The sequence below is a fragment of the Phodopus roborovskii genome, unplaced genomic scaffold (genome assembly GCF_943737965.1).
Source record: "Phodopus roborovskii unplaced genomic scaffold, PHOROB, whole genome shotgun sequence".
NCBI lineage: Eukaryota > Metazoa > Chordata > Mammalia > Rodentia > Cricetidae > Phodopus > Phodopus roborovskii.
Window position 1 is genome coordinate 739,273 of NW_026126424.1, and position 17,003 is coordinate 756,275.

A 17,003-nucleotide genomic window follows, 5' to 3' on the forward strand; every position below is an offset into this window, starting at 1 on the left:
GTTAGTGGGTTGTGTGCAGCTGTTTGGTTTTAGCCCCTGCCTCTCCGTTAATGTGCTGTGCGAGGCTGACCCGCAGTAAGTGTATCATGGGGTTCACATAGGATCCTGGGTCGGAGGGAGCTGTAAAATCCCGGACGAAAACGATGGGGATAAGGGACCGTGCTTTCCCCTTTGAAGTGCATGGATCTTTTTGTTTCCTCATTCCCCCACCCAATCCCACACACATAGCAGACATTTATCTATCCAAGGAGTGGGAGGAAGGGGATGATATCCCTGCGTGTGCTACCTCACCACTTGGTGCTGCACCTTCAGGATGCCAACGCGTCCTCTTTGCAAAGAGGAAATCCCAGGCGGGAATAAAAAGCCTAATAGGGTGAGTGGCGAATGGGCCGGAAGCTTCTGGTGCTGCCTCCTGCGCTGCTCCCTCCCTCCCAGTCCTTGGTTAGCCTTTTGGGTCAGCCCTTGAGGCGCGGAGAGTGGAGAGTTCAGCCTGTTTCTAAGAAGCCGCGGGGCAGCCCATTGAGTGGCCCAAACGCGCCTACTGGCTTGCAGCACTTGGGGGCGCCAGCGGCAGTGGTCAGCCAGGCGCACAAATACTGCTTTGCCAACAAACTCTGGGTTTGGAGAAGTTTGGTCGCCCAGGGAGACGAATCAAAAGTTGTTACATGTTTCCCTAGCTGGAGCTCAGTCGTCTTGCAATCACTAACAGTGTCCTTGAGCCACAACTTGGAGTCAGGCAGGGGTGGCCTGCTGTGAGGAGCAGATTCCAGCAGCACACTAGAATTTTTGGAAGCTACTCTCCTCTTTCACACCTGATTCTGGCATATACTATTCTGTCCTGTGGCCAAATTTAACAGATCTCTAAGGGGAAGGTTAGTGACTCCTGTCTTTTCCACCAAACACAATAAGGCATTCTGAGCTGGGATGTCCTGAGCAGCCCTTGGCTTTCCTGACCTATCAGATTGTCCTGGAACTTTTCATGAACACAAGGCAGTAGTAGCCTTGGATTTTTGTTTTTTTAAATACACAATTAAACGGAAAATAAAACATAGTTTATCTTTGGATGCCTTGTTACATTACAGACAACTGTCATCGCTATGTGGGATCTTCATAGTTAATGGCTTTTTTTTTTTTTTTTTTTTTTTTTGCTTTTTAAAATGCATAAGAATAGCATAGATGACTCTTGAAGAGATGATGCCAGTAAAAACTGCCAGCTATACATATGTAAGGCAGTCAAAGAGTGAAATGGTGGTTATCAATGGCCAGGAGAAAGGAAGGGTCTGGAGTTACTATGTCAATAGGCACAAGGGCTTTATTCATCAAGACAAATAAACTCGGGATATTTGCTGAACCACATAATGTCTAGAGAAATGAACAACTAATGCTGTCTAAAGGGAAAATCTCATGGTAAATGTCCTTACTACAATAAATAACACACATGGATATAAAATTTTATGCACTAAAAGGTGTGTGTGTGTGTGCATGTGTGAGCCCCAGAATGAATTTCTGTCTTTAAGGAAAAGCCAGGCTTTAATGGAAGACAGGCAGGGAAATGGGCTATATGTTGTGTGTAAGCTCTTACTCTTTAAAAATGGAAGACAGGCAGGGAAATGGCATGTATGTTGTGAATAAGCTCTTAATCTTTACCAATGGAAGGTATCTTTTGCTTTTGATTTGATTTGATTTGCTAATCAGGAAACATTGCAAAAATGCAGGAAGTTGTTTAAAAAATATTGATTCAGATATTTTAAAGAATATTTTATTATTTTTACAACTTTTATTCTTTGTTTGGTTCTTTTAGTTTTTGTTTAAACAATATTTTTTTATTTTGCATACCAATCCAAGTTCCATCTCCCTCCTGTGCTCCTGAAAACTTTTATTTGTTGTCAGTGCATGTGTAAGGGGTGTCCATGTGTCATGACATCTGTGAAGGTCAAAGCAGACCTTGATGGAGCACTTTTTCCATCTTTGCATGGCCTCCAGGAATCAAACTCCAGCGGTCAGACTTCAAAAAAGGCTCATTTACTAGCTGAGCCATGCCTGACAAAATATAGAACAAAAGAAAAAAAAAGGAAAGAAAAAAACAAACAAAATATAGTTAAATATATATGCAACACATCATGAATTCATTTGAAAGGAAATAGAATTTGACCCTAGTTGAAGAAAAATATCAGGTTAATAAAGAAAAATATGAAGAACTTTTGCCTGTTTTGATCACTTCACACTCTACATCCAATTAGAATTACATCACACACACACACACACACACACACACACAGACACACACAATAAAAGTTCACATAAAATTTGCTTTTACAAATATTCCCCTACATTTAAATCAAATATAGGGAATAAAATACTTTAATTCAACAACCACTCCTTACTCTAACAAAAACTGATTTCATTGATGACCCAAATGCAGTCTATGCAATAATTTGGCATACACAAACAAACATAACTTACACATACAAAGAGACACAAAATCAATAATGGAATAAGCACATGACCTGGGTGGCTATCATAAAGTCCACAAGTTTTCTCCTTGCATATTTTCTTAAATAGGAAGAAATACCATCATATTTCACTTGGGAGGATTGATTTTAGATCACTGGCAATAACCTAATTAGAGAGAAAATGCATAAAAAGGATATTGTACATAAGTAAAGTCAGATCTCTCCCACCCAGTAGAAAGTGAGCGTGCAGACACTTTATTCTTTGGCTATACATTTACTCTCCTCCCTCTTTTCCTCTAGCTTTGAGACATTTTGGCTCCATTGAAAATAAAACTACTTTCGCGGCAGTTGTTCAGAAGCCATATGTCCTGCTAATACTTAACCCTAAGACAGGATTTGTCCTTTTTATTCTCATTTGCAATTCCTTACTATTCCACTCCATCATCATGCCTCCTGGATGAACCCTGTGGAAACAGAGGTGAGTTGATGGCATCCATAACCCTGATGAAGCTTACAGCCCACTGTCAAGCCCTTAATACCCACCTCTAGGCCCTGTCAGGCAGAGTTAGCAGCTCTGAGGCCTCGTTTCTTCTTGCCCACTGTTGAATTTTTTGACTCTTTGAATTCAGTCTCTCCTGGGTTATACAGCTTCCAAGCTAGTGAAGTTATGTGATTACAGAAGAAAAGATAATTAAAGACACCCCCTAGAGACTTTCTTGCCCATAATGCTTTCACATATATCTTAAGAGCATACATATGGCATCACACACACACACACACACACACACACACACACACACACAGGTTTGAGTTTAAAGCCGTAACCACAGTAATAGTCATTAAGAATAATTAGATTGTGGCCAATGTGGGAAGGAAGGGTACAATGCTGGAAGCCCACAGAATTCCAAATCACCTTGCATATACAAAATGGATATGAAGGACCTTTGTGACATACATTAATCTTGGCGGTTGTTAAAATCTAGAAAATATAATTATGAGTTTCTTTACTGTATAGTGAACCAAACTGCTTGATGCTTGATCCTGTTACTCGCTGGTCCTCTCACCTTTTGGTTCCTTTTGTTTATAGTTTGGTTTTTGTTTTATTTTTGTTGTTGTTTTTGAGACAGCATTGTGTAAAAGTCCAGGCTGTCCTGGAACTAGCTTTACAGACCAGGCTCGCCTCAAACTCACTGAGATCTGCTTGCCTCTGCCTCTACCCCTGCCTCTGCCCCTGCCCCTGCCTCTGCCTCCTGAGTGCTGGGATTAAAGGCATGTGTCACCACCGCCTGACACCACCCTTTGTTTCTTAATGCATGGGAATTTGAAGGTAATCCCCCTGCCTAACAACAACAACATATGTTCTGTCAATCACATTGAAGTTGATTTGAATAACTGTTAATGAGCACTAACATCTTTGCGAATAAATTCAGATATGAAAAAAACTGAATCTCATATTTAATGCTTGCCTTAGTTTACACTGTAGACTGCACCCTGCCTTCATCTGATGGATAAAAGAGACCTCAGCACATACATGTGAGTCATTGTCCCAGGCTTGACACAGACACATACAAATGAAACTGGCCAGGAGATTTTACAAAGAAACAATCAAAAGATATATCTGCTTGGCCAATGCCTGGTTTCCTGGACCTTAAACAATAAGTCATCCACCCTGACATCCAAATGAGAAAATTGCTATATAGCTTGTTCCTTTGCACTCTGAACAAAAGTGGACTTTTGATCCAAATAATATAACCGAAGACTCAAGTAGATAGAATTGTATTTATTCCTGTGTATGTAAGTGACTGCACATGGGGTTGGAATCAGAAACAATGTCCACACACTCAAATCTAAATTTCTCCTGCTTACACACATTTTCTGTTGGTTATATATACCAAACGTCCTTCCTGATAACACACTCATCCTTCCAGTAGAGTTAAGGTTTATCTTTGGACACAATTCTAGATCTGAGTGTGGTGGCTCACATTAGTAAGCTCACCACTAAGGAGGCTGGGATAGAAAGAGTGGTCTGGATTACATAGTGCCCCCCACGTTATCCTAGACCACACAATGAGACCTTGTCTCATGCAATGGTGAAAGGGAACAGTATGGAAGTACCAAGGAACAACTGACATGAAAAGGAAGAGTACTCTGTTCTTCAGTTTATTCTGGAGTTTATTACACCAGGAATTATTTGATCATCTGTGAAGTTCAGTTTAAGAAATCTCATCCTGGCAAACAACAACTTTTAGATAATACGGATTAAGCACTTTGGATTCCGGCCCTCAGAACCCCAAGGTTCTGCAGAAGTTACACAAAAAATCCAGGAGTTGTGATATATTTGATTTGATACAGGCATGGAACCTGTGGTTTACACCATGCTAGGTAAGTACTCTACCCATAGGACACATCTCCAGTCTCACTTTCCTAGCTTTTATTTTGAGACAGGGTCTCATTAAATTGCTTAGATTGAACTGCATACCAGGAAAGCTTTGAACTTTCCTGCCTCAGCCTTTTCTGAGTAGCCTGCATGGCTAGGACTGGCTGAGAGTTGCAATATTTTTATATGAATCATTAAAGAGGAAGCAGTATGAATAGGTTTTAAATTCCTACCCCTTTGGAAAAGGACTCTGCTGAGTAGGTGGCTTTAGTCAGAAACCATTGACTGCTCAGGTCTGGGATCCACAGTGAGTAGGTAAAATATTCTAAACTCAGCCTGCCAATCACAAGGTGGATTAACTTCTGCCCTATTATTATTAAAGGTCTTTCCAAAACGAACATTAATCAAGTGGGGAAAGTATTCAAGCTGAAAGTTCATTCTGTCAGAAATTATTTGTTCATTTGTATTAAGGGCAACTGAAAAAGGAAGGGATGGAGGGAGGAAGAGAGGGAGGGAGGGAGGAAGAGAGAGAGGGAGGGAGGGAAAGAGGGAGGGAGGGAGGGAAGGAGGGAGGGAGGGAGGGAGGAAAGAAGACAGTAACACAGTGTAGTTGATCTGGTCATGTATAATGTGTTTGTTTGTTACTGGTCAGTAATCTAACATATGACTAATGAACACAGAAAAACATTGGCTACATTTGTATACCACATAAAATAGGCTATGGTATGAAGAAAAAATAAAATCAGATTATCTTCAAAAAGTGAGAAAGTTCCCGCCCACCTGGTGATTTAACATCTGTATTCGAAGCATAACTGGGTTTAGTAACAGAAAATATAAAATGTATATAATTTCTCTTTGAACGATCACCTTAAATTAGATCTCTGATTTTTAAACTATAAAAATATAAATTATTAGTGCTAATGCTCAAAGACAGTTTGTAATGTGACAGAGTCAAGATAACACCAAATAATTTGTGGAATTTTGTAAATAACTGATTAAGAATATTTAACAATGAAAATAATAATAATAATGAAATATCTTAACTGCTTACCACTGTATATGCCAAGTTTGTTAAACATCTGAAATGCATTATCTCTTAACTGTGTCCCCTAGTTCATGCCTCAAAAACAAGGAGTATGTAAGCCTATGTTAAAATAACACTGAGCAAAGAGCCCTAGTGAAATGCACACAAGGCTGGGATTTTGACCTAGGTATATCGGGTGATGCCTTTGTATTATTATAGCAGGTCTCAACATGAACTCTTCTGAGAAAAATAATGTTCCTCCCTTGGTAATTGACTGTGACAGCTCCACATGCCTAGGTAGATAAGCACAAGCCTTGTCCTTTGCCTAATGTAGCAAAACTCTTAGAACAAAATTATCATGCATCCAGGAACAGGCCTCTCACTTCCAGGATGGTAGATTAGCTCACTAAGCTGGCCATAGCCCATTCTCCTCTTGCTTTGATGGCTTAAACAAAAGAACTCCATTTTGTCACTATTCTAAAAGTTAGCATGTAAAGACCAAGATCAAAAGCTTTGTGTTCTTTGGAGGATTTTCTCCCTGGCTTTTAGATTACCACTTTCTTGTGGTGTCATGAAATGTTCATCCCTTGGTCTTTGACCAAATTTCTTCATATGAGTACACAGCAGTTACATTGGATTACCACCTTTTCATGGTGTCTTGGAATGGTCATCCTTTGATCTTTGACCAAATTTCTTCATATAGGGACACACCAGCTACATTGGATTGGGTCTCCCTTAAAGATCTCATTTTAATTACATCTTTGACAACCTCGTCTCCAAGTCTGAAGCCTGGGGACTAGAGCCTCAATGTGTAAATTTCAGGAGAAGAGAACACAACTTAGTCTACAACAGATGGGTTTATAAATGTGATACATATTAAAACGCTTAGGAAAAAAACTAACATTTCCATACAAAATGCATACAGCAGTCTACCCAGTTCTTATATGTAATGGAAAAGTTTTGTTTCATATCTATTTAAATGTCTTCCTATTGCCATTTGACCTCTAGAGAAGTGTTGATGTTAAATTCTTCAAATTATTTCTGTATGTGACATATGGCTAAATTTGAACTCAACCAGTAGAGACTAAGTGTGTTTTTAAGATTCCACTGGGGCCTTGAGAACAAAATCAAATAATGAAAGCTATTTTCCAGGAAGATAAGGTCATTTCTACATTGTTTAAAGAGTACCTAGCTAATGAAAGATGGAAACAATAAAACAGCAGTACATGATACAAAAATGAAATCATCATAGATCAAAGAATAAGGAAGCAGCAATCAGAAACTGAGTGGTCTAGCAATCAGCAAGTCATTCTTTCACTAACTTAATTTGTCCACTTATTTAATTTGATTTGTTCAGTTTGCTGAGTAAATTAATAGTTGCTTGGAATCACAGTACCTTTAATTAGTTCAAGGCAGCCCTAAATATGTGAAAGCCAGGGGAATATCTAATTTCACTGAAATTGTTAATGGAATCATTTGTTAACATATGTACACTTGACCATTAAGTCTTTAAATTATCAAGAAATCTGAGGTGCAGTAAGTTCAAATTGAGTTTAGGTTTTAAAACTGTGATCCAGTCTAAAATTCGTAAAATGATAGTTGGTTGCTACTATTGAGAATATATGTGCAGATTTATATGTTCCAAAGATCAATAATATCTCTTATGACACAGCAATTATTCATAGTTCTGTTAAAATTATGTCTGCTTTATTTTCCAACAGAACCTTGTATATTTAATTAAGAAGAATGTGAAATTCTTAAATCTTCAGTGTCTTCATTCATATATATATATATATATATATATATATATAGATATATAGATATATAGATATATAGATATATAATTATAAAACTTAATAGAATTAGTAAACTTTTTTATTTTTGGTATTTAAAAATAGGATCTCACTGATTGGCCCTGGGAACTTGGTACTCACTGTAATACCACATTGACCTCAGACTCACAGTGATTCTCCTGTCTCTGGCTCCCAACTGCTAAGATTATAGGTGTTAGTTGTCTTGCTCTGTTTGACAACTCTGTTTATGTGTTATTACCTTGGAAACAGTTTTTCTACTCCATTTAACCCTGAAGCTAGTCAGTACTGGGGCCAGATATGTGCACACTAGAACAAATTTTAACATTACAGGCCAAGGTACATATGGAATCTTCTAAAGCGCTAACTTTCAAATTCATGGAATTACATTAATATCTCTGCCTATATATTAGTAATACTTCATGGGTTAATTTATTTAACATTCCCATAGCTTTTAAGGTCCAACCAAAAGTTACATAACTCTTTCATCTCTTTTACCCAAATGTAGACAAATTCCAGTACTCATAAATATGTTAATATACAAGACATTTACTAGGAAATCTCTCCCTGGATATAGTATGACCTCATAATTTTATTTTAGTAACCATTTCATGTTAAAATGTGTGAAACAAGATCATTCTATGTTGTGCCTGTAAGTAAGTCTATGTAAGTTGGGGATGGAAATTGCAGCACATTATGATATTATTCCCTGGCAGCCAAACCATTCCTAGCAACTGTAATAATGAGGTTAAAGAAGTGTCAGGCCCATAAAACAGTGTGAAATGTTGTGAGAGCACCAGCTTCGTGTGCCAATGCTCACCTATGAAGATGAGGAAGATGAATGATAGAGTGCTCATGACCAAGGCTATTCCTATATTATAATATATTATAGTTATCAAAGAGTCAATGAATGAATCCAGTTTCCCCTCCCATATAGAAGATTAAAATGTTTCTCAAATGACTGATTAGAAATCTTAAACTTTACATACAGAGGACTGTGATCGCCAGATAAACAGAGCACCTTGGGAAGGAGAAACTCCTGGAAGGAGCCTATAAACCCTGCAGTCCAAGGGCAGCACAACCAGATAAGGAAAAACCAAAACAAAAGGGAGATCATGGAAACACAAGACCTTTTAAAATCCCTTCACAATGGAATGTTAATGTCAACAGCAATAACACCAGAAATGTACTTCTGGTAAACCTTCTCTTAATTAGTTAGGAACACTTATTTTTAAAATGGGCAACCAAAATGTGGCCTAATCTTGCACAAATTTGATTTAAGGAACACCAGATAATGACTAAAAGAAGTCACCATAGGAAGGACAAAGTGCAATGCTTGAGAAGCACGTAAAACAGTAACTTCCTAATTTCAAAGTACTCCAAAAGAAATGAAGAAAAATATTAAGACCATGAGCAAGCATCATAAACCAGTCACCAGAAGACTTTTGCTAGTATGATCAAGAAAACATGAAATTGAAAAACATCAGAATGAAGGAATTATCACAGAATAAAAATTCAAGTATAAAAAAAATAAGCATCACATAAAGCTATAAAAAAATAAGGAATGGAAAGCCGGACAAGAAAAATGCAAACCAGGGATGAGAGGAGACATAGTTTATGCAAAATAATAAATGCAGAAGATAGAAAAGAGAAGATACAATGTATTTTCTCTTTAAAAGCCCAAGCACTACAGCAAATGAAATACTAAAAGCAATAATTTATGAGATTTTTTCTAGAACAACAATAACATAATGAGTTGAAACTACAGACTATAAAATGTTCACAAAAAGAAATCTTCCAAGATGAATATCCTAATGTTTACTTGTTAGACCATTGAACTTGAGAAAGAAAATCCCTTGGCTAAGAAAATCCCATTTTCCTGAGCTCTCCTTTGTTCTTGTGACTGAGAGTCAAGATTCCTGGTTGTCATGTTATGAAAATCCCACCTCCTCCCCAAGCACAGAGGATGGGTTTGGTGTCACATGTGAGTAAATCCTGTAAGGCCAGTACAGCCATGTATTTGTTGTAAAATAACATGGTGTGACTTGCTAGGGCCTTGATAGAGAAACAGATGGGAACTCACCGGGTTGGGAGGACTTTCAATCTATTGAACAGGGAAGGAAGCCGTGGGATGATGCAATAGGCACAAAGAGATGTAAGATGTTATAAAATGCACAGTGTGAAAACCCATGAGAGATACATGGGCAAATGGATAAGCAGGCAAATATGGAAGGAGACAGTGATGGATTGTGCAATAATTGTCACAAGCAGCTAGATCCAAGTCATATGGTTCATTAAAGCCCAGTGCCCAAAAAACACAGCCCAGCTGTAGCACGCTTGTAGATGTGCGTTCAGTGCAAACACTACAATGAAAGTCAGACCTTTGAGCTAAGGAGATGGCCCAGTCAGAAGGTAAAGTGTTTGCAGCTGAAGGACCTGAAATCACATCCCCAGAACACCGCTGAAAAGTTAGGTGTGGTAGTAGCTGTCTGCATAGGCATAAAAGCAGGAGTGAGAGAACTTAGTTTGGTAAAGCACACATTTAAACCTTTTATTATACACATTTCAATATTATTTAATTGTTGCAGCTTATTTCTACTTCTTTTCTATTTTTTTGTTGTTAGAATACTCAACTATTACTTGAGCACTGGAATATTCTTATTAATATCTGGAAAACTCTAATAATTTAAAGCATGGAAGTACAAAAGATTGGCTTTTTTAACAATTAAGCAAAAGACCCTAAATATCTGTCAATTAAAAGTTCATTTCCATTTTCAATTGATGACTCAAATGAGAAATAACATAAGATCCACTTTGGGGCATAACATTTTATTTCCTATTGCAGTTTTTTGTTTTCCTGTACTGAACCTAGGCTAATGAGACACGAATTCTGTTCCCTTGGCTCTCACATGTATCTCTTGGAGCAGAAGTTATGCATTGTGCCACTTAGGTGTAGAGATGAGGCTATGAATATAATTTTACAAAAGAAAATCCAAAATAAGTGACAAGAAAAGGAACTCTTATTTTCTGTACTTAAAATAGTGTTTTCAGAATACCTTAACTCCACACAGAGAATTTGGCATTGCTAAATGTTTACATGGCAAGTGATCAGACACATCCTTTTCATTACAGAGACAAGCAGATGCACAAGTGATCTAATCTGATCTCAGATAACTTTTAGCATCTAGTATGTTAAGTCATAAAAAACAAATCACCCCCTGAGCTTACTGGAGGTTCAGATGATCCACATTGCTTCCAGTATTAATGGTAAGGTTCAAACTGCCCTGGGAGTATGATTTCCAGCAAGCCTCAGTGTAGTTTGTAAATTTCCTTCTTGGACACTAGAGGGAGGTTGTTTGCACTGACTCACTTCAAGGACTATTTGCAGCAAGGTGATGATCTGTCTTCCCATCCTCGTCTGGCCTTATTATAAGCCACAAAAGGCAGCTCTGCACCCTTGCAGCTCTACTGTGAATGAGGATAAAACAGCAGTCTAGGAAATAGTCCACATCTACTTATAAAAAGAGAATCTAAATGGGGGGATTTACCATAGGAGCATCTAACAGAGGTAAACCACAGCAAGACTTTGTTAACTTAATTATAGTTATAAAGCAAATGTAGTTGAAAATGACTTCTGATCCTCCTGTCTCTACCTCCTGAGTGTTAGAATGGCAGGTGTGTACCACCATGTCTTGTGTATATAATACTGGGGATCAATTCCAGGGCTTTTGAATGCTAGGAGAGCATTCTATCAACTGAGTTACAGTTTCAGTGTCCCAAACTATATTCATATAAATATGATGTCTAAACTTTTAGAAACTCAGAAAATGATGTTACTAGATACAAAGGATTTTGGTTTAAAATATGCAATGATGTACTAGCTGTGTTAATACTCATGATTGTCCTTCCGGCTTCTTCTTTCCCATCTGAACCCTCTCTCTGTATCATCATTTGTTACCTTTGTGTGGCCTCATTCCTCTGCCATCTTTGAAGCTCACAGTTTAGGCAGATTTAAAGGATTTTTTTTTCTAGCTAGATGGAATGCTGAAGATATATTTCAACTTATTTAAATATACTCTGAAAAATATACCTGCTTTGGACTTTTCTTTAATAATGATTCTATGATCTCAATATCTGTTATTTTGAAATTGCATTTGTGTGTGTGTGTGTGTGTGTGTGTGTGTGTGTGTGTGTGTGCGTGTGTGTGTGTGTGTGTGAAGAGAATAGCATTATCTTTATCTGACAGGTTCTTCACACACCCGACCATTGATGGACAGTCACATTTTCTTGTCTTGCTTGAGTTTTGGCACTTGAAATCCTTGCATTTTTCTCAATTCCTGTGATTAAGAAATCTTGTTTTTCTTGTTATTTTCTTCATTTAAAATTCACGTATACTTGTTATTAGAGATAAAGCATTGTGAAGAAAGTCTTAAGGCAGGAAAACTATGTCAAACCACATCATTAGTTTAAGTAAATCTTTGATGTATGTCAATTAAGAGTATTTTGTACTCTGTCCTCTATAGACACTATCTCTCAGAGAATTGTTTTATCACTAGCCATCAGCTAATCCCTGGTAGAGCATCAACTCTCCAGCACCTCTAGGGAGCATTTGTGCTAAAGCAACAACAAAAAAGTCTTCAGGGGCTTGAGAGAGGGCACAGTGGTTAAAAGCCCCGGCTACTCTCTCAGAGGACCTAGGTTTCTTTGCTAGTTTCCACATGGTAGCTCACAGTAACCTACAACTATAGTTTCAGAGGATCTGCTGCCCTCTTCTAGCCTCACAGGTAAATGGGCCACACAGTTGGCATACCTGTGTGTAGACAAACACCAATGCACACAAAATAAAAAAACATTTTAAAAACTTTTAAAAAATAAGAAATAAACTTGAAATATGTAAGACTGAATGTCCATACAGGTTTGGGAAATCTCTAAGCACTCTTTGAATCATGTTGCACAAAAAGTATCAGTTCCTGAGGCTATCATAAGATAAAAGGTCTCTGTGTTGGTGGATCTTGTCTGGAAGACAATGTTCTGGTCAACAACCCATGACTGACAACAAAACTGTTAGAGTTGAGGCAGACACTAGAATTCAAGTAATACAGAAATGGATGAAAGTCTGGAAGATTCAGGGGGATATCTTTACTTGGGTTTCCCGGTAGCACACACACTCCTAATAGCCAAAGCATTCTTGATTTTCAATGAAGAATTTTCTCTACCTCCTGCCTGCCTCACCTCCAATTCTCATTTCATTTATCCAACAATGGACAGGGGATCAATAATCAGTAAAGTGTTTTCTTCTATTCTGGGCCACAAAAGTTGAGTTTTGGCATCATGGAAGGACATCTGGAAACACTGGGAAGAAATAGCTCTCAGTAGGACCTCGAAATGTGATTCAGTGATAGAGCATTTGCCTAGCATGCATACTTCCCTGGTTTGATACCCCAAAACTGCCAAGCTATCACAACTGGGAGGCTGTGAGTGAAGGCTATAAAATGATAGCCTGTGAGTGAAGGTTCTATCAGGAGAGAATCCAGTCTTGAGTGGGAGAAGATGTTTGAGAATTTACTATAATATCTGATAGGACTTACTGTGTGATAGCTATCATATGAAAACAAACACTTATCATTATCATCACCTGGCAAGGATCTCTATGTTAAGACTGGAAAGTTTCTTTTCAGGTGTATGTTTCATTATTCACATACGTTGAGTGGGATAATTGTAATATTTACTATAGTATTGTAATTTAAGTCTCCCTTACTCTTTGTTTATCAATCTCTTTGTGAAAAGGTTACACGGTAAAACTATATTTTTACATAACGAATGTGAAGTTTGTAATGGAAGAAATCCAGTGGTAAAAACATGAATGTCCAGCTCCCGGGAATCTGAAGATGAATGCAGCTCCACCGCACACGAGGCCTGGGGCTGAGCTCCAGCACTGCAGTTGTTGCTCATGGGTTGCTGGTCTGCTCTCTACATTTCTGCTTAACCCTGCAGCTTCCTTCTGAAACACCATCTCTTCTTGCTGATGCATGGCTTTCTCCCTCCATAACCTTAACTCCAGCTGAATTTGATGGTAAGAATCATCATCACTATAGCTTCCCAAAGGAAAGGTGCCTTTCAAAACAGATGGAAGCATGAAGACAATGATGAATGGTTGTCTAACTGTACAAAGTAATTAAAAGACTCTTCTGATTATCACAGGAATACTGAGACATTCTACATGGAGAGACAGAATAAACCATGAGACAGGGTTAAGAAAAAACATCAAGATAGACTCATTAATTTGTCTTTTAGGAGTTCTGTTGAAGGCTGGAGAGATGACTCAGCAGGTAAAAATACTTGCCACCTAACCTAAGACACACTTAACAAATAAGGGAATATATATATATATATATATATATGTTATGATATGATATATGATATATATATATATATGATAAATGTTCTACAATGACCACTTTGGTTTGCATTATAGGATAAAATAAAATGTAAGTATCTCAAATGATTCATGAGACATATTTGAAGTTATTGTATGCTTTGAGTCATAAGGTTTAAAATCAGCAGCATTAACACTACTATATCCAGAAATACAAATTGTATGTATATATGTTAGGATTAAGTTAAGCTTTAGAAACAAACCAGACATTGCATTCATTCTGGTAATTGTTTAGAGATGTTGGTTTTACCAGAAAGTTCAGGGGAGAGGGAAAGGGAAATGAAGAAACACCAATGATTAATCCACAGATCAATCGAAAACACTCAGAATTGTTTCTGATGTTACAATGGATATAATTTTTCAATACATCATAAATAATTTAAAACATGTTCTTATTGCTACAGATAATTTTATCTAAAACATAGAAATGATAACCACACACAGCAGAATGAGGCTGACTCAGCTTAGGAAATCTTTATGACCTAATGTACAAAGCAATTATGGAGGAAAAGAAAGCAAAAAAAAAAAAAAAAAAAAAACAAAAAAAAAAAAAAAAAAAAAAAAAAAACTTCAAGCTCTCCAAGATTTGAATTTTTTTAAGGGTGACATATTGAAATAATCTCTGTTAAAAGGAGAACTGATGAAGCCATGGAATTAAAGATGCCATTTCAGAAGATGAAAGAGGAAAATAATGTATCGGAGTCAATGAAAGGGACAAATGTTACATAGCACACATGTTGTAATTCTTTAGGGTTCTCATACTATCTGGAATTCCCAATTTATTAAGGTGTTCATGACAATATGATAATTCATAAACCAATTTGAAAATTCAACTTATAAATAATTTCTTATGTTTATAGACTTTTGAAAATCTCAGAAATAGACTGAGCTTCAAAGATTTTGCTCATTGAGGCAGGTGGTATTTACCTGAGGCCCCTGGTTTATTTAATCTCCTGAGCAAGGCAAAGATTAAGGTTTCAGATCCCATACCAAGAGTCTGGAATTTCCTCATCCACACAGCAATAAGTCAGAAGACTAACAAACCTCCAAAAGGAACTATTGTCAACCTGTCCCTGTGTTCTATGAGGTGGATATTAAAATAATCACTGCAGAAAACAGTCATGGATGGATTTAAGTGATATATGTCCAGTTTCTGAGGAAGGGTATATATTCTTCCTATTGCAGGCCATGTGACATTTGCATGGTGGGAAAAATATCAATGCCTAATTCACAGAACAATCACAAAAACTCAATCATAAACTTCTGGTGTCAGCACTTTGCTGTATTGTGATTTCACATTGTTGTGATGGTAGTTCATTTGAACATAGTATTTGGTGATAACATCATGATAGTAACATTTCATATTCTTGAGCTTTTGCAGGGCTAAAATTATACTTCTAAAAGCAGTAGTATTTATGCCATGTTTTAAGAGTGATGTGGAAGAAAAACACTGAGGACCAGGGAACTAAACACTGTGGGAGCTGATTAGTTAACTAAATAGTCCTGAATGAGTAGGGCGCAGCTCTTGGAGACTCTGAAAGCAGTAATTCCAAGAAAGCTTTAGGTTAGATATGGTACAATCCTCTAAAATTGTTAACTTTTAAACTTGGGCAAATCTAAGAGTGTGTGACTAGCTTAGTGCTTCTCTAGGACAGTGAAATATGTCATCCATATGGCCATGTTTAGTGTGTAGCCATGATGCACATAATGCTAAAGATGTTTAATGGATAAAGGAATGGGAACAGAGTGACAATCTGCATATAGACAGAAGGACCCTCATTGACAGTAATCCTGACAGCCAAATGTATAGCCTGTTACATAAAACTTCCATGAATAGTAAGTAAAACAATTAAATTCATTATAATGCAAGGTTTAATGTGTATTCCTGGTTTATCTACCTAAAAAATAACAAATCCTGACCTCTGAGCCAAGAGAACTCTGATACCAGCGTGGCATGAGACATTGTGCCATTAGCAACATCTCGTCTTAAAATAACAAGAGAAATTGGGGTTTCTTTAAACTCTTTAATTTTGACTTTACAAAATGACATAAAAGGTAACACCATTGAAGAAGTAATGTGTTAATGTAAGGTCATTTTACTTTAAAAATAACTTCACATATTTCAAAATCTTCATTTTAATATTTTTTTTTTACAAAAACATTTAACTCTATACAATGAAGGTTATTTTTACCCTTTTGTCCAAATCAAATGTAGAAAGTCATTTTAATGATGTTAGTAATATGTGGGTATACCATTAATTATTTTGATGAGAAATCTTTGTCTTTATCTATTTACCTACATTCATATCCATCTGGAATTTATAACTGGAAAAAATTTAAATATACACATTGAAGACAATAGAGATAAATAGCATTTACATATTAATTTACTATTCTAATCTCCACCCCTACTTCCCAAATTAAGATAAATAAACAAAAACAATCATGCAGTGAATTATATAGAACCTTTATATGTATTCTTAACTTATTTATCCTATATATCACAGGGAATTTACAAATCTTGTGAATATCAGACTTGTTCCTTCAGAGCAATTAGATCTAAAATATTCATATAGCAACAGAGAGAAGCCACTACGTGGGTAGACAGAATATGATCCATAAGCAAAGTATATAACTTACACATACCCAACAGGAAAACATTCATCAAACCTGACAGGACATGGATGAAACTTTTGACCAACTGCATACAAAGTAGAAGTAATTCATCGCTAAAGGTCTAGAGATGGTATGACATCAAAATGAGCCACAAATAGGCCATTTAGACTGAATATAAAGATATTTTTTAGTTAAAGATGGAAATGTATTAATTAAAAGTAAGGACCGAATAACTTAGCAGTTTAATTCAATAAATGGTTGTGACAAGTAGATTCAAACAGCATTT